Source organism: Pteropus alecto, unplaced genomic scaffold (genome assembly GCF_000325575.1).
Source record: "Pteropus alecto unplaced genomic scaffold, ASM32557v1 scaffold25, whole genome shotgun sequence".
Lineage (NCBI taxonomy): Eukaryota > Metazoa > Chordata > Mammalia > Chiroptera > Pteropodidae > Pteropus > Pteropus alecto.
Genome location: NW_006441955.1, coordinates 1495814 through 1511619, shown reverse-complemented (window position 1 = coordinate 1511619; position 15806 = coordinate 1495814).

The following is a 15806-nucleotide window of genomic DNA, read 5'->3' as shown; positions in this document are numbered from 1 at the left end:
AAATCCTCTCCTTCCTGCTCTCTGAGCCATCCCTTCTCCTTATTTCCACAGCTCCAGAAGGGTGAGTCCAAGCAACTTGTCTCACCCACTCCCATTGTTCCGGTGCTGTAATGAGCAGACAGAGGTGTAAATGTCAGGGAGACCCAGACGGAGGCTCTCCTGTGACAATACTGTGACATTTTAACTCCCAAATACATTCACTTCCCCATAGTGAGCTGGCTGGCTAAAGGCCATCCTGTTCCAGTGACAAGTCCTAAAATAGGAGACTCTTTCTTAGAGAAACATAAAACCATCGCCTTTGAGAACAGCCTCCACTCTGCCCTGCAGGGCAGGAAAGAGAAGTCCCGAGTGTGCCCATCAGTGGCTGAATGCTCTGGCTGAGTGAGCCACGCCCCTCAGATAGCCACCTGTTTGCTCATCCTGAGCCTGGGCGGTGCCAGCCTCAGGCAGCGGAGGAGGATGGTGGGAGCGGTGATTGCGAGATGGTACAGGCAAAGCCCCTTCTACAAGAACTAGCGCATAGTGAGTGCTCTGTTTATCTCTGTTTCCTTAGATCCAGAGCTCTCGAACCTGCCTCATGGCTTCAGAAGATCTGGGAACATCTTGCATGGTAAACAATATTTTATGTGCACACTCTCACTGGTGAATGAAAGCATTCACTCCAAGGAGTCAAAGACCCCAAAAAGCTAAGAATCACTGGCTTTTTAATTTAACTTTTTAATGAGAGTTGAACTCTGGAGACAAGGACTTACTTGTCTTGGTATCACCACAGCACAGGAAAAGACCCAGCATTTCACACATACAATGGAATGAATGAATGAATGAATGAATGAGTTAATAAATGACAAGCAGATTATTCCTTCAAGGAATTCAGAGCTTAGCAGAGGAGAGATGTAAGAAATAAGTACACTACTAGGCAGAAAATTCTGGAAGTCAAAAGAAATGGAAAAAAAATTAAAAAATAAAGAGCTGCAGAAACTGAGTAGACATAAATTTCTCTGGCAAGGCCAGGGAGGTGGAATGGCCTGCTAAGTTGAGAGGAGACAACTTGTGGGGGTCGGGGGAGGAGGTTCAGTAGATAGAATGAGGAGAGAGCTGGGGAGTCATTTCAGGAAACATGGTGAGAAAAAAATCACAAACGTTAGAGAGACATGGACTTTTTTTAACTGTGGTTTTGCATTCAGGGCCTAATGGCTTTTCCTTTCTTTTCCCAGTTTGGCAAGAGGAAAGAATATGTTCGAGGCAGGGGTGGGAAAGAAGTTTGGAAAGAGAGGTTGAGGCCAAATCCTGGGGGGCCTCGAATGCCAATCTCCACTAACTCAGCTCTGCAAAAGCAGAGCAGCTCTCCATGGGAGGAGAGGGTGATGGGCCGACCCACCACCCGCCCTGGCAGAGGGGAGCCACTGCAGGATCCCAGGTGAAGGAGGCTCAGGTAGACAGGCCCAAGGCCAGGGCAGCACCGATGGAGAAAGGAGGCAGACGTGAGGGCAGGAAGCGGGAATCAAGCATCTGGCAAGCGATTTCACGAGGGTGATGGTAAAGAAGCTATCCTCAGAGAATCCTGAGTTTCCCCAGCTTGAGTTATTGGCCATTTTTTATATTTAAATAACAATGAATTTTAAAAGATTATATTAAACTCAGTTATAAGAATATAGAAAGCAAGATAAAAAGATGAGCAAGACTGAAATAAATATAGAGAGTAGGCACAAACTGATGCCTTTTTCCTAGTCTTACTAGGAAAGGCACAAACTGATGCCTTTTTCCTAGTGTTCAGTGATTGCTTCTGAAACCTCCCATTTTCCCCCAGACACAAATGCTCCAACCCTGCTGCCTCACAGTCTCTGTTCACAAAGATTCTGCCTTGAAACCCTGTCCCATCACTCTTTCTCAATAGCCCCTTTCATCAAGAAGCAGCTTTCCCATGTAATGACAGTGATGCTGACATGAGCCTAGAGTTTTCTAAAGTTATCCAGCCCAAAGCTATCATTATCAGAGATAACGTGTTACAGACCCAAACTTTCCAACTCATTCTCTTCTCATGCTATACATGAAGCTCGATTCAAAACAATAATAATAATAATAATAGCAATTACAACTTCTGTGATACTCCGTGACAGGCACTGCTTTGAGCATTTCACGTATATGAACTCATTTAATGCTCACAAAAATCCCCATGGGATGGGTATTACCATAAGTCTTGCAGATGGTGAAATTGTGCTTTGGCTAATAGAGAAGCCAAGATATACGTCCTGGATGTCTATCTTTGGAGTGTATGTTCCTAACCCCTGCTCTTGACTGACATTTGACATTTGAGATCCAGCTCTTTTCTTCACACACATTCACTGATGTGCTCTGTCAGAGAAAGAGGTTAATGGGCGATCTTTCTATGCCTGCCACAGTCCTGTGAATGCATGCTTTTTTTTTAAAGCGCTGGAGTAATTTTTGAAAGCGAGGCATTTGGGGGGAGAAGGTAAGTAGCAGTTCTCTAGGACCTGTCCTGCTCCTTATACTCACTCCATAGAGGCCCCAAAGGACCAGACACTGAAACACTTTCTGCCTCCATATGCCAATCTGAAAAATGGGCTTCCAAAGTAGAAATTAACATAGGCCCACAGACCCACAATAGGACATAAATTGAACAAGGCTCAAAGAGAAGCATTAGCAATTTGCCTATTTCAGGCAAGTAAGATCTCAAGAAAGGTCTTTCAGGGGCCACAGAGGGAATTTGATTTCTAATGCAAAAGAGAAACTCAATAATGGAGGGAAAAAACCTGACTAGAAATGGAGAGATGTGGGTTTTCAGTGCTTGTTCTGCCACTTTGTAGCCATATGACTGCAAAATAAAGTCTACCTTTAGAGGTTTGGTTGGCCCATCAGGTGAATGTGAATAGTGCTTACTTTGTGTACATGACGTTGCTCCTTTGTTGCCGTCTCCCATTTTCCAACAGTCGAACTTCTACTTATTCCTCAAAGCCCCGTGTAAATGCCCTCCCAGAATTCCCCAGGTGGAAATAACCTTTCTTCCACTTGATGCATAGAGCACTCATTTATCTCTCTCACTGGGGCTTACAAATTTTGCTACTTTGTATTTTATACATTTGTTTAATCATTTAATAAAGTGTTAATTTATTTGACATAATCTCCTGAGCTGCTATTACATGCCAAGGGTTGTGCTAGATTCTGGAGATATAATGAATAAGAAATTGTTATGGGCTGAATTGCGTCCCCCGCAAAAGATAAGTTGAAGTCCTAACCCTCAGCACCTCAGAACATGACCTTATGAGAAAACAGAGTTGTTATAGATGTAACTGGTTAAGATGAGGTCATGGTGGATTAGGATGGACCCGTCATCCAATATGGCTGGTGTCCTTATGAGAAGAGGAGACACAGACACACAGGAAGACTGTCACGGGACAACAGAGGCAGAGGTTGGAGTTATGCTGCCACAAACCAAGGAACACCGGGGGCTACCAGAAACCCAAGGAGGCAAGGAAGGACCCTCTCCTAGAAGCTACGGAGAGCGTGGCCCTGCCCACACTTTTATTTCAGACTTCTCAGCCACTAGAACTGTTGCCACTAGAACAGAATAAATCTCTGTTGTTTCAAGCCACCCAGTTTGTGGTACTTTGTTATGACATCCCTAACTAACTAAGAAAGAAATGTTCTCCACTTTCAAGGAACGATACATACACAGATCATTACAAAACAGCATGGGAAGGCTGTAATAAATGAATAAAAAAAGAAGTCCTCTGCACAAACACAGAAGACATGGCATGCAACTCAGTCTTGGAGGAGGATCAGGAAAGTCTTCCCCGAGCAGGCATAATTGGAGCTGGGCTTTGAAGGATGAATAGGAGTTCTCTGGGAGAAAGAGCACTCAGGCAGTGGGAACAGGAGCACCGCCTGTGTACCTTCTCGGTCTCTCCTGCTTGTGCTCCCTGGTGGCCTTAGCACAACATGACAGATGCTGGGCACATATCTCTAGAACTTGCAGGAAAACTGGACTCTCTAGACAAGAAGAGAAGAACAGAAGACAGAGTGTGGGTGGCTGCCACCTAGAGACAGGAAAAACTGAAATCGCCAGATTCCCCAAATCGAGAGCAGATGGAGGGCAGCGGCAGAGGCCAGAGAAATGAGGCAACACAAGCAAGGCTGGCTTAAAAAAAAAATTGGGTTGTTCTCTAGGGCTCCAGCTCAGCTGGGAAGGAAAGCAATTTATGGCCAAAGGAAGTAGGCTGACAGTAAACAAAAATACAGTGACCCCTGAGTTCCCACTGGACAGAAGATAGATGGTGCCGTCGTAAAAATGAGATTAATTTTAATAAGGGCTTTCACCAAGCAGCAGACCCTGGCGGCCAGAGGCCTGTCAGAGGGCTGATGACAGGCAGCATTGCTGATGGATGAGGTTGACCCTGCGAGCTGAAGACACAGGGAACAATCGGAAGCTTGGGACAGCCCCTGGCTGTGGATTGGGCAGCTGCTGTTTGTGCAGATTCTTTGTCCTAATGATTTGTGTCCTGAAGCTGGATGCCCACAGTTCAAATCTCTGAACTGTGGCTCATCCCGGGACTGCTGGGGCAAGAATCCCTTGTTCCCTCAGCTTGACATGGAACTGTGCTTGCACACCTCCAGTAACGAGAGGCTCACTACCTGTAAAGACTATGGGGCATTGCTCCATACAAGGTCATTCAGAAAATGCCTTTTGCTTGTTTTCTTTGCCACCAGACAATCTTACAAAGACTCTGATCATTCTTGATTCAAATAAGCAGGGTTCGATTTCATAAACACTGAGAACTCACTGTGCAACAAGATTAGGAGAAGAGAGATGGTTAAGAACTGGTTCCTGCCTCCAAAGAACTTTCGAAAGGAAAAGCAGACTGTGCCCTGACTCTGACAACAGAGTGAACCATGAGCCTGGCTATTGACTGAGCCCTGACCCTGACCGCAGTCTGAATCCTGATCCTCTTAGAGACTCAGCCCTGAGCCCTCAAGACCGAGTCTTGATCCTGTGCCCCAACTCTGACCCTGGCCTCACACAGAGGTGCCTATTATTGTGGACTGAGGGAGACGTCCAGGGAGAATGTGTAGATGGCTAGTGTGGCTGGCACAAAGTCTAAATCCTTGACGCTTGGGGCAGACATATTTGAGTCTCAGCGCTGTGTGAGGCGCAGCCTCTGCTTTTGGAAGAGCATGTTGACCCTCCCTCCACAGGCTCTCACAGCCTGTGCTTGCCTTGACACAGCACTCAGTCACTGTGTTGCTATTCATGTGCACACCTACTTCACTGGCCTCTGCTCTCCTTGAGGACAGAGACTGAGTTTATTTGCTTGTGGGCCGGCTGCTGTCACTGAGCCTTCCTTTCTGGCCCATTCCTGAACACCTACTTTGTGCTGGGTCCTGTTCTGGTCACAGGGACAGAGAGACAAATGGCCTATGGCCTGGCACAGACACCGGCAAGAGCCCCATTAGATCTTTAACCATTTACTTAATCAACAAACCAATAAGAGGGATCACCTTGCAGAGAAACGGTGCCCCGTGGGGTTTATGAGCTGAACACCTGCCAACCAAATTAAATCAGCCTTCATGATTTTCCAGCCCCCCTGGCATCAGACAGCCCAATTTCTTGTCAGCCATTTCCCCGATTATGTATCAATAGATGTCACACGATCAAGTCCTGGCTCCCAAGAGAGAGTTTGAAAAGTCAAAGATGTTTGTCTAATGCAAACCGATGTCATGTCGGGAATTAGTTTGACTAATAGGCCTTTAATTAGATCCTTGTGAGGTCTGGGACCCAAGCAGAGGCTTCCCAAAGTTTTCCTTTAGAAGATAAACTATCCCTTCCCCCAGATTGCCACCATAAATCTCCTTTGCAGTGTGCATGCAGAATGGCAGAGCAAGGCATAAGTTTGCTTCTCCTGCCCACCTGAAGAATCTGGTGCCCAATCACCCAAGGGTTAAGTGCCCGGGAGCTTCTTGCAGGCCAGGTCCCCTCATCGGAGGAGCTAGGGGAGGCGCCCGGCCCATGCCATCTGCTCCGGATGGGGACCAGAGCTTCTCACCAGGGCCAAGGAGGCATTTTTCCAAACAGCAACAGGAAATGTTCATTTTGTCAACTCAAATAACCCTTGCAAGGCTGGCTCCAAAGCAGAGCAGACTATGATGTGATCATCATCCAGGGAATTTCTCTTGGGAGAAGGAACGTGGAAATCGAGAGGAGCCTGCAGAGTGAGGTCATCATGCCACCCAGGCAGGCAGGAGGGATTTCACACAAAATAATGTATGTAGCCCACCAGGCACTGGGCAGGCGCTTGATACATGATAATATTGTGATTCACGCTGATTCATTCCTCCACCTTGAACTTACTCAAGACATTCTTGAGTACACACAGCTAGATCAACTCCACCCCAAGCACACTCCAAGGCCTGGTACCAGCAGATCCTTGATCATTTGGTGACCAGTTTGAGATGAGTTCACGGAAATTGAAAGAAAGCGATTAGAAATGTTTATAGGCAGTTGGCATTGCCATGACAAAATTTATTGTATTTCACAAAAGTATTACCAGTCAGCAAAAGATTGAAAATAAAAAGTGGGGTTTTTTTTGGTTTTTTGTTTTTTTTTTCCATTAATAGTTTGAGAAGTGGGAACATGGAATCTTCTGAGGTAGGTCTTATTACTACAATTTTATACATAAAAAACTGAGACTTGGGGTGATCAACTTGGCCAAGTCCATCCATACAGGTGAACTAGCTCGTCCTCAAACCCAGGTCCTCCTCATTCTAAAGCAGGGACCTCCACCCCTCGGGCCATGGACCAGTACTGTGGGTGAGCAAGTGAAGCTTCATCTGTATTTGCAGCCGCTCCCCAGCGCCAGCATCACCGCCTCAGCTCCACATCAGATCATCAGGCATTAGATTCTCATAGAAGCACCGGTCCCCTGGTGCCAAAAAGGTTGGGGACCACTGCTCTAAAGGTTTGTTATTTACAGTCACTCTATTTCAGGGCCAAGAAAGTCACATTCCTGATCTTGATGTGTTGCTTATTTTTAAAAAGCTCACAGTAATCGGAGACAAAATCATGGACATCTTGTCTCAGCTCTGCAGTCAACTCACACGGTGAGACATTTTTTGGTGGGGAGCCTCAGTTGCCTTATATGTACAATGAGAGAGGTAGCCTTCAGTTATCTTGAGGGCCTCTTCTTAATCTGACATCCTAAATTTGATCATAGACTCTGTCAACAGAAAAGGATCTTTGAGATCACGTGGCCAACCTCCCCTCCAAAGAAACCTAGACTCCTGTAGCCCTTGGATCCTCCCTGTGTGTGGCTACGATTCTGATTTTCAGGCTAGCATCTTCCTTCCAAGGGCTTCTGCCATGAGTGTTGGGCAGGGTCCCTCTGTTGTCCTAAGGATTTTTGACCCTAGGGGATTATTCTCCAGAGATGGACCTTGCCTTTACTCTCAGATGTTCAGCTTCGAACCAACCCTCGCACCTTGAGAGGGAATTCCATCAGCCCAGGGCAGAGCTCCCCTCTGGTGCTTGAGAATGAAAGGATAACCTAAAAGCCACCTGTGCTTTTTCCCTGGGGAAAGCAGTGAAACTCCCCTTTGCCCTCAAACACTCAGATATTCCATCCCTTGAAGGGCTGAAGACCCTGAAGGCTCTCATCAACTCTGATGAGAGTCCTAAGGGGTATGGGGAATACCGAGCAGCTTTTCCCAGGCCTGTGCTGGCGGGCAACTCATTAGAGCTGCGCCTCGCCTGACACAGGCTGCACAGGACAGTACATATGTGATATCGAACCATAAGTGTTGACTCCTGCCACACCTTATCAAGTACACAGCCTGTCCCAGTGAAAGCGGACCCCCAAAGACTCCATCCAACTGCCCACGTCTAAATAGAAGAAATAAACTAGAAAGAAAGCTGACCCGTCTATGTGGCATGCCACTCCCTCTACCTCCCACCCCTAAAATACTGACTCAGTGAAACCTCCCCTGAGCTGTCTCTGCAACAATCAATGAGGAAGCGGAAAGCTCAGTCTCTGTCAATGTTGAATGAAATGATCAATTATAGACTCAGGGAGTCCTGGGAATTTGGAAATACATAGAATTTCAGAGTAAAACAATCAGGACATCATACAGCAAACATTTATTGAACATGTATGAGGTGTCAGGCTGGGTTGGGCCCTGGAGATATGCGAGTACAGGGTAGTCGAGTCAGAGAATGCTACAAACTTAGTGTCATGGAGTCTTAGAGTGTTGGAATCCTTAAAAGTATCAAATAATAGAATCACAAGACATTAGACAAATAAAATCTAGAATCACAAGACCATGAGAACCCAGAATCTTAGGGTCCCACAGAACTAGCAGGGGTTTGTTAGAGGTCTCCATATTTTACATTTTGGTTCAGCGAGGCCTGCCCAGGTCTATGGCAGGAAACTAAGTTCAGAGAAGAAACAAAGTTTCCACTACAATGTCAGAGGCAGGGTGGCAACCAGGACATGGACCAAGGAGAGGAAATGGACCTAAAGAATGAGAATGGGGACAAATGGCAGGAGCTCTGGTGAGCTGTGAAGCTGCCTCTGAAATGAAGACCAAGGGCAGAGGGACTCCTGATAGGATAGAAAAGGCCACAGGTGGAGGCAGACCTGGACTGGCCCCATTTCCTGCTAAGGGAGGATTTCTCGGGGCCTGGGTGAAGCTGAGACGGGTTAGTCCATTGCTGGACGTCTCTGGCGGAAAGAGTTTACTTAAATAAAGCTGGAATCAACCCTTCTATCCTGTCCTGGTTCTGCTCTCTGGAAAGGCTGGACTAATGGAAGAGGATTCACGATTCTTTGTTCCACATCAGCAAAGGCATTCATGGCAGAGACAAGTACATAAGCAAAGGCAGGAGGCATAGGGCATGTTCACAGGAAGGGAACATATCAGGTGTCAAGGGCACAGAGGGGCATTGAGAGAGATGATGATGATGGAATGGGACACTGGGATCAAATGACAAAGGTCCCAGAGGCTCAGGGTTAGACTCTGCATGTGCGCCCCACATCTCTGCATGGCATGGCCCATGGCACAGTCAGAGGCCAGCAGCGATTGCTGATTGCCTCGTCCCCAATAGGGCACTTAGTCTCCTTATGGCCAGTCTACGAGATGCCCTTTCCCTGCCCCTGGGTGGCTCAATGAGACCCTAGAGGAGCCATGTGGTGGGCTCTAGGTGTAACGTGCAGGCTTAAGTGTCTCTAAAACAACTAGTAAAAACCCTGACCAAATCCAAACCAGATGCCCCAGGGCGTGCAGGGTTGAGAGCTGTCAGCACCTCTGCATTTTCACCTGCTCATGTGGGTTGCACCTGTAGGCGGCAGGAATGTAGGAGAGCTTCAGGCTGCCCACCAAGCTCAGCCTCACTGGCCTGCTCAGTGTGGAGGCACTGAGGGGCCAAAGGGGTAAGGTAGCAGACATCTCTTGGGCCTGTTCCTCCCTCTGATTATTCTCCCCTTTCTCCCAGTTCCCAGTACAGGCCCTCAGGATTTATTAATGCCTGACCTGTACTCCCTGGCTATGAGAGTTTGGGCAAGTTGCAGCTCCCCTCCAAGTATGTTTCCCTAAAAGCAACATGGAAACATTGATGATGACCTCCAAGTTGACTAGATAGTTTATGCATTTAGTTGGACAAATATTTATTGGGCATTTGTTGTGGATCAAGCATTAGACTAGGCACTGGTAATACGGTGGTAAGCAAAACAGCCATTATCCTCGACTTCAGAGTTTACAGTCGGTAGACGTAGGCTGGCAAACAAACCTCTGTACAAAGAAATAAACAATTTTCAAACTGGGTTAATGCTTTGAAAAGCATATACTAGATATAAAAAGAGCATGGAACAGAGCAGGAGGTGAAAGGGACCTCTCTGAAGAAATAGTATGTAAGCAGAGACCTGAATGCTGAATAGTAGTAAGCCAGAGGAAGGGTGTGGAGTAGAGTGTTCTATGCACAAGAACAGCATGGGCCAAGGCCCTGAGGCAGGGGCCTCCTTACTCATTTCCTGCTCTCTACTCATTTCCTCCTTATGAGTAGAGAGCAGAGAGAGCAGGTAACGAAGTGAGATTTTAGTCTGTTGACAATGGAAAGCCCCCGAAGTGTTTCCAACAGGGCCTCCACTCAATTCTATACTGACGGCTTTAAAAGATGACTTCATTGGGGAATGGAGATCATTAGTGGACCGTCTGTGCCTCTGGCCTGCAGGATCTTCCAGGATCTGAGGCTCCAGAAGGGAAGGGATTGGCATGGCCAATAAGCACTGGAGGCCAGGATCTACACAGCCTTCCCCAGGCTCGGGCTGCCTCTAAAAATTGTAATGTCCTCGCCACCATCCTTGACCTCGTTTGATCCTTCCAGCCCTTGGGAGAGAGGCAGATGGGACAAGGGATCCTCAATTCCCTGACCCAGTTAAGGAAATCAAGGCCCGAATTGTAATGTCCTCGCCACCATCCTTGACCTCGTTCGATCCTTCCAGCCCTTGGGGAGAGAGGCAGATGGGACAAGGGATCCTCAGTTCCCTGACCCAGTTAAGGAAATCAAGGCCCAGAGAGGTGAGTGGGTTTTCCATGAGTCATGTGGCAAGTTAGTTACTTGACCCCCAAGTTAGTTACTTGGAAATAAATCAGATCATTTCCAAGCATGAGCACTTTACTTAGATCCCTGACCCACAGGGATGGACCACCTCAAAGATGGAGATAAAATGTTGGGGTAGGGAAGGGAGATTTTAGAGGCTGAAGTCACACCAGACAAGGACAGGTATGAGGCCCGAGGTGCCAAACAGAAGGTCCCAGACGGGGAGGATGAAATGTGAGGGCAAATCTGAGTCAACATGCCAACAACTCACCACCATGCAAACAAGGAGCTTGATGCCGATCATGCTTACCAATCCCCAGGCCTTCCGTGGGGGCCACATCCCCACAGCACATCTACTTCCTCTGCCCCAGGACACACCCGATGGGATTTAAAAGCAGCATCTCTGGCCTGAGTCTGAGGAACTCCTGTCACAATTGCCAACTCATAGGACCATCACTGCTAGGACAGAGCCCCCAGCCCCTCCCCACCACCTCTGGAGAGGTCCCTCCCAATAAGGGCCTTAGAACCTTCCTCCATGTAGTCTGGGCAGGTCGGAGTCCACAGCTGTGGTGACCTGTTATCCTAATGATATTTCTTTTGCTGCACCCCAGATGCAGGTTTTTCAATAGCCGTGTCTCACTGGGGGCTGCTCTCCCCATCTTCTGGGAGCTGCAGCAGCCCTGGGCCCCCTAACAGCACCATCTACCTCAAGTGCCCCTCCCAGCCTCTTCCTTGGTGCACATCTACCTTAAAGACTCAGCTCAGGCATTTCTTCTTCATCCTCCAAAGCTCAAAACAGGCATCTAGCCCTCCTCCAGGAAACCTCCTCTGATGCCGGGGTGAGGGAGCATCCTCTCCTCTGGGCTCCTGCAGCCCCTGTCCTTCTCTTGCTTCTCCCAGTGGACCAGGAACCTCTTGAGGGTAGGGTCTGTGCCTTCCTTGTCTCCATTTCCCAGAGCCCAGCACACAGTTGGTCACTAAGGTCTCTTCTCCTTCTTTTCTGGGCCTTGGAGCATGAAAAAAAAACTTAATTTAGAACTTGGATAGCAATCGTTTAAATCCTTTTGACCGGCATGGCACTCAAGACCCTCTCCAGGGTCACCGTTGCCCCTCCCACGCTCACTGCAGCCGGAATGATCACAAACCAGGCCCACACACCTCCAGCCTCCCTCTCTGCTCTTCTCTCTCGTGGCCGGTAGGGTTAGGTATGTGGGTTGAACCTCACCTCATTCACCAGGTGCCTCAGGGTGTGACATAACCACTCTAAACCTCACCTATAAAGCAGCCTGCTATGAAATAGGCCTTTGGAAAACATCGATTTCCCTTTTCCTGCCTTCTCTCTCTGTAGAAATTGTTTTTCTCATCCAAAGCCTGGAGCTAAGCCCTCTCGCCCAGGAAGCCTTCCTGACCTCGCCCCTCCCATCGTTGCTGAGCTTGAAGACTAGGTGGCCTCCAGCTCGCTACAGCTCCCTGGAAAGCTCCAGGGCAGGATGAAGCTGTTTCTAAGCCTGGATAAAGGTGAAATCCAACAGTTGGGAGAGGTTATTTTTGGAGCTGACACAAATGCTAAATGAAGAACCCTCAGCCTTCCAAGCAATCTTTGCTTTGTGCTCCAAGGCCCAAAACTAACATTTTCATAATAATTTTCCAGTATCAAAGTGATAGTTTTGATTCGAGACAGCTGAAGCCTGCAAAACTGTATGGCTGCTTCTCCCGCCCTCCAGCCAAACATGTGCCTCTGTCTCTATTTTAACACCTTTGATAATCATCGAAAAATGCGCGGCCCAAGCAGTTTTCTCAGTTTTCTGACCATAACAGCCGCTTCTGGAAGGAGGCCTGTGGAAGTCTGTTTTCCTTCTGCACGACTCTGAGCCCTGGGCTTAGCGCTCCCAGCCTGCCCGCTTTCAACCTCCCTCTCTACATTCCATTAGTAATGTCTGATGAAGGAATTGGCCTTTCTAGCGCTATTAAAGAAGGGGGGAGCCCAAGAAATACAGTAACACAATCTCATGGAAAACTGATATAATCTTTTCAAAACTATAAAGATCGTTCACCCGGAGGAACATCTGCACAGAAAAAGAAAAAGGTTTTAAACAAACTGGAAAGGGGTCGGGTAACTTGTAAAGGCCGGAGTGTCGGGAGACTGCTGGCTCGTCCATGGCCTGCTGTCACTCTGCGGGGGGAAGGCCATCCTCAGAGGAGCCAGTTCCCTCACCGAGAGCTCCCACCATCTGGAATTCATTGCAGGAGGGAACACTGGCGTTTGTAAAAAGAAACTCGGCCTTACAATAATTGTTCCTTAAATCATTAAGATGGTCCAAGACCCAAATGGAAAGTCAAAGGCCAGTAGGAACAGGCCAGGGGTCCAGGGCCAGAGTCCTGGCCCACTACACTGTCCTCTTCCTTGGATGCTCTGACTACCTCTCCCCAGGAGACAGGCTCAGGTCAAATTCTAGGCTGTTCTCTTAGCCAGCCTTTTGCTGCCCTGGAGAGGAATCTGCTGCAATGATCCTTTTGGTTTTGGGTGCCTTCGGGTTTAGGGGCTCATAAAAGGCTGACGCTAATGCAGCAAAGTCCCTACTGGAGATCACCAAGCACCCGCGTTCCCCAGAGGATTCACGGCGCCTTCGGCAGTGGCAGTCAGCAAAGGCGGCATCTGCCACACCCGGGAGACCGAACAAGAGATGAGCTCACGCACTTGTGCCAGGTCAGCTCAAGACAGAGCCAGCAAGGCCCAAACTGGGTGACTCAGTCTGCTTAACTATCAGAGTTCTGAGATGGAAGAGCTTAGCGTGGGCCTCGGTCATGGGTTCTTAGAATAACAGGATCTGAAGGTCTGAGTATCTGACTTTCCGAGAGGTCTGAAATCTTAGATCCTTAGCAGCAGAGAGCTCTGGAAACTTAAGACTTTTCCTGCCTTCCTCCTCCGAACAGAGGGTTCTAAATGCTGAACTCGTCGTGGCCTTGGATGTATTGATTTGCTGAAGAGGTAATAATGGAGATGCATGTCTCTGAGCCTCCAGAGGCTGTGAGGGCCCTGGGACAGCAGAGAGGCCCCCCAGCCTGGGCAAGGAGTGTTTCTAGGCAAGAGTCCCAGCCCCAAAGTGCTGGGCTCAACCACAAAGGGCAGCGTGCTTCCCTTTGGGGTATTAAGTGCTTCTCTATCCCCAGAGCTTTCCTAGAGTCCCCTGCTCTGCTCACTCTGAGCTCTGCCTATGAGAACAAGCTCCCCAATGGTGGCTTCCCTCACCGTCTGTATGCTTCTGACCCCCAAATCTCCTCCTCCATCCTCTCTTCTGAGTTGAGACCCACATATTCAACTGCCTACCAGACACCCCCTCCTTGAGCTGTCACAATCTCTGAGACCCCACATATTCCAACCAGAACTCTTTCTTCCCCAAAGTGGTTTCTCCTCAGTGTTCCCACCTCAGAGAAGGCACTGCCACCCACCAGGTGCCCCACCTGAAACCAGGATGTCATCTCTGACATCTCTCTTGCCCTCTCCTCCCAATTCCTAAGACCCAAGGTCCTGTCAGTTCTTCCTCTCACAGATTTCTCGAATCCATTCACATCTTCCCATCCCCACTATGGTGCCCTAGTTCAGGCCCTACCATTTTGTGCCAGGGTCACTGCAGCCTGTTTCAGACTGACCAGATCCCTCCTACCTGATCCCCGCTACCTGATCCCCACCCAGCAGCCAGGGCCGCCTTTCTAAAACACATGTCTTAACCGGTTTCTCTCTGCTTAAAACTTTTAAATTAATTATCTATATAAAAAACTCCCCACTCTGTCGCCGTACTAGTCTAGATGGATGCGGTTATGCTATAGTAACTAACATCCCAGAAATCTCAGAAGCTTAAAATATCAATATTTCTCGCTCACACTACATGCCCATTGAGGGTTGATTGATAGGTTATCATCGTAGTCACTCAGGGTCCTGGGCTGTTGGAGCAGCCGCCATCTTAAAGGTGACAGTCACTGTGTTGGAAGAAACACTGCCATGGAAGGCTTCACACTGGCAATTAAATGCTTGAGCCTAGAAGTGGTACATGTCACTTCTTTTCACAATTCTTTGGCCATAACCGGTCGTATGAAACCATCTAACCGCAAGGAGACCAGGAAGAGCAACTCTTCTATGAGCTCAGAAGGTGAAAGCCAGAAATCGTGCCTACACTCCTTTCAATGCCTGAATGCCCATGCTCTCCCTTACTTCCGTGCCTTTCCAAAGGCTGTTCCCTCTGCCTAGAACCCTCACACTTCACTTCAGTAACTACTACCCATCCTAGGGTCTCAGCATAGACATGACTTGCCCTGAGAGGCTGACTCTGAATTCCACACTCCAGTGCAAACCCCCCTCTAGGCAATTAAGGCTTTGTTCACACTCTATTATAATTACCTACTGTCTGCTCTTTCTTGAACTATGAGTTCTATGAAAACAGGGGCTTGGATGCTTTGTTTATTACTGTATCCCCAGTGCCTACTCAAGGGCCTATATGAAAAGATAATCAGAATTGTTGAATGAATAAATGAATGAATGAATGAATGAGTGAGTGAGAGAAATAGATCAAGATCCCAATGGCAGAGCTATTAAGAGTGGCAGAGAGCCTGAAGGCGTCAGAAATAAAAACCAACAGTTCATGCTGAGTGAGTTCCAGAAGGGAGATATCCTGGGCTGGCGGAGCAGCGAAGAAGGTCTCTGATAGTGCCCATGTGAGGAAAGATCTGTCCTATGGAGAATGACAACTTACAGATAACCCCCCAGCAGTCAGAAGTCAGTCACAGAATCTATGGGAATTCTCCTCACCCCCAGCAATCAAGGATGAGGAGAGGTAAAGTACAGACCAGGACTCAGCTGATAGAATGAGAATGCCCGTGCAAAGCCAGAGCCAAGGCTCCTCCGCCCCGGCTTTCCTAAGCCCTCTCTCCTTTCCTCCAGCCTCCTCCACCTGCTCCAGGACTGCTAAAAAGCAGAAATCCTTCAGTGCACTTTATTTCTTGAAGCTGGGTGCTCTCCAAGCGCAGAAATGTGTGTCTCTCTAATTTCTCAGCAATTAGCACAGTGCTTGGCACATAGTAATAGCTCAATTAGACCTTGTCAAGCCTAATTCTGACTCATTCCCTATTCTCCAGCCCCTCAGGAGAGGTCAGCCTGCCTGATATCTGCTGTCCCTCTGGTTGCCAAGACATTGGCCTCTGTCACCTC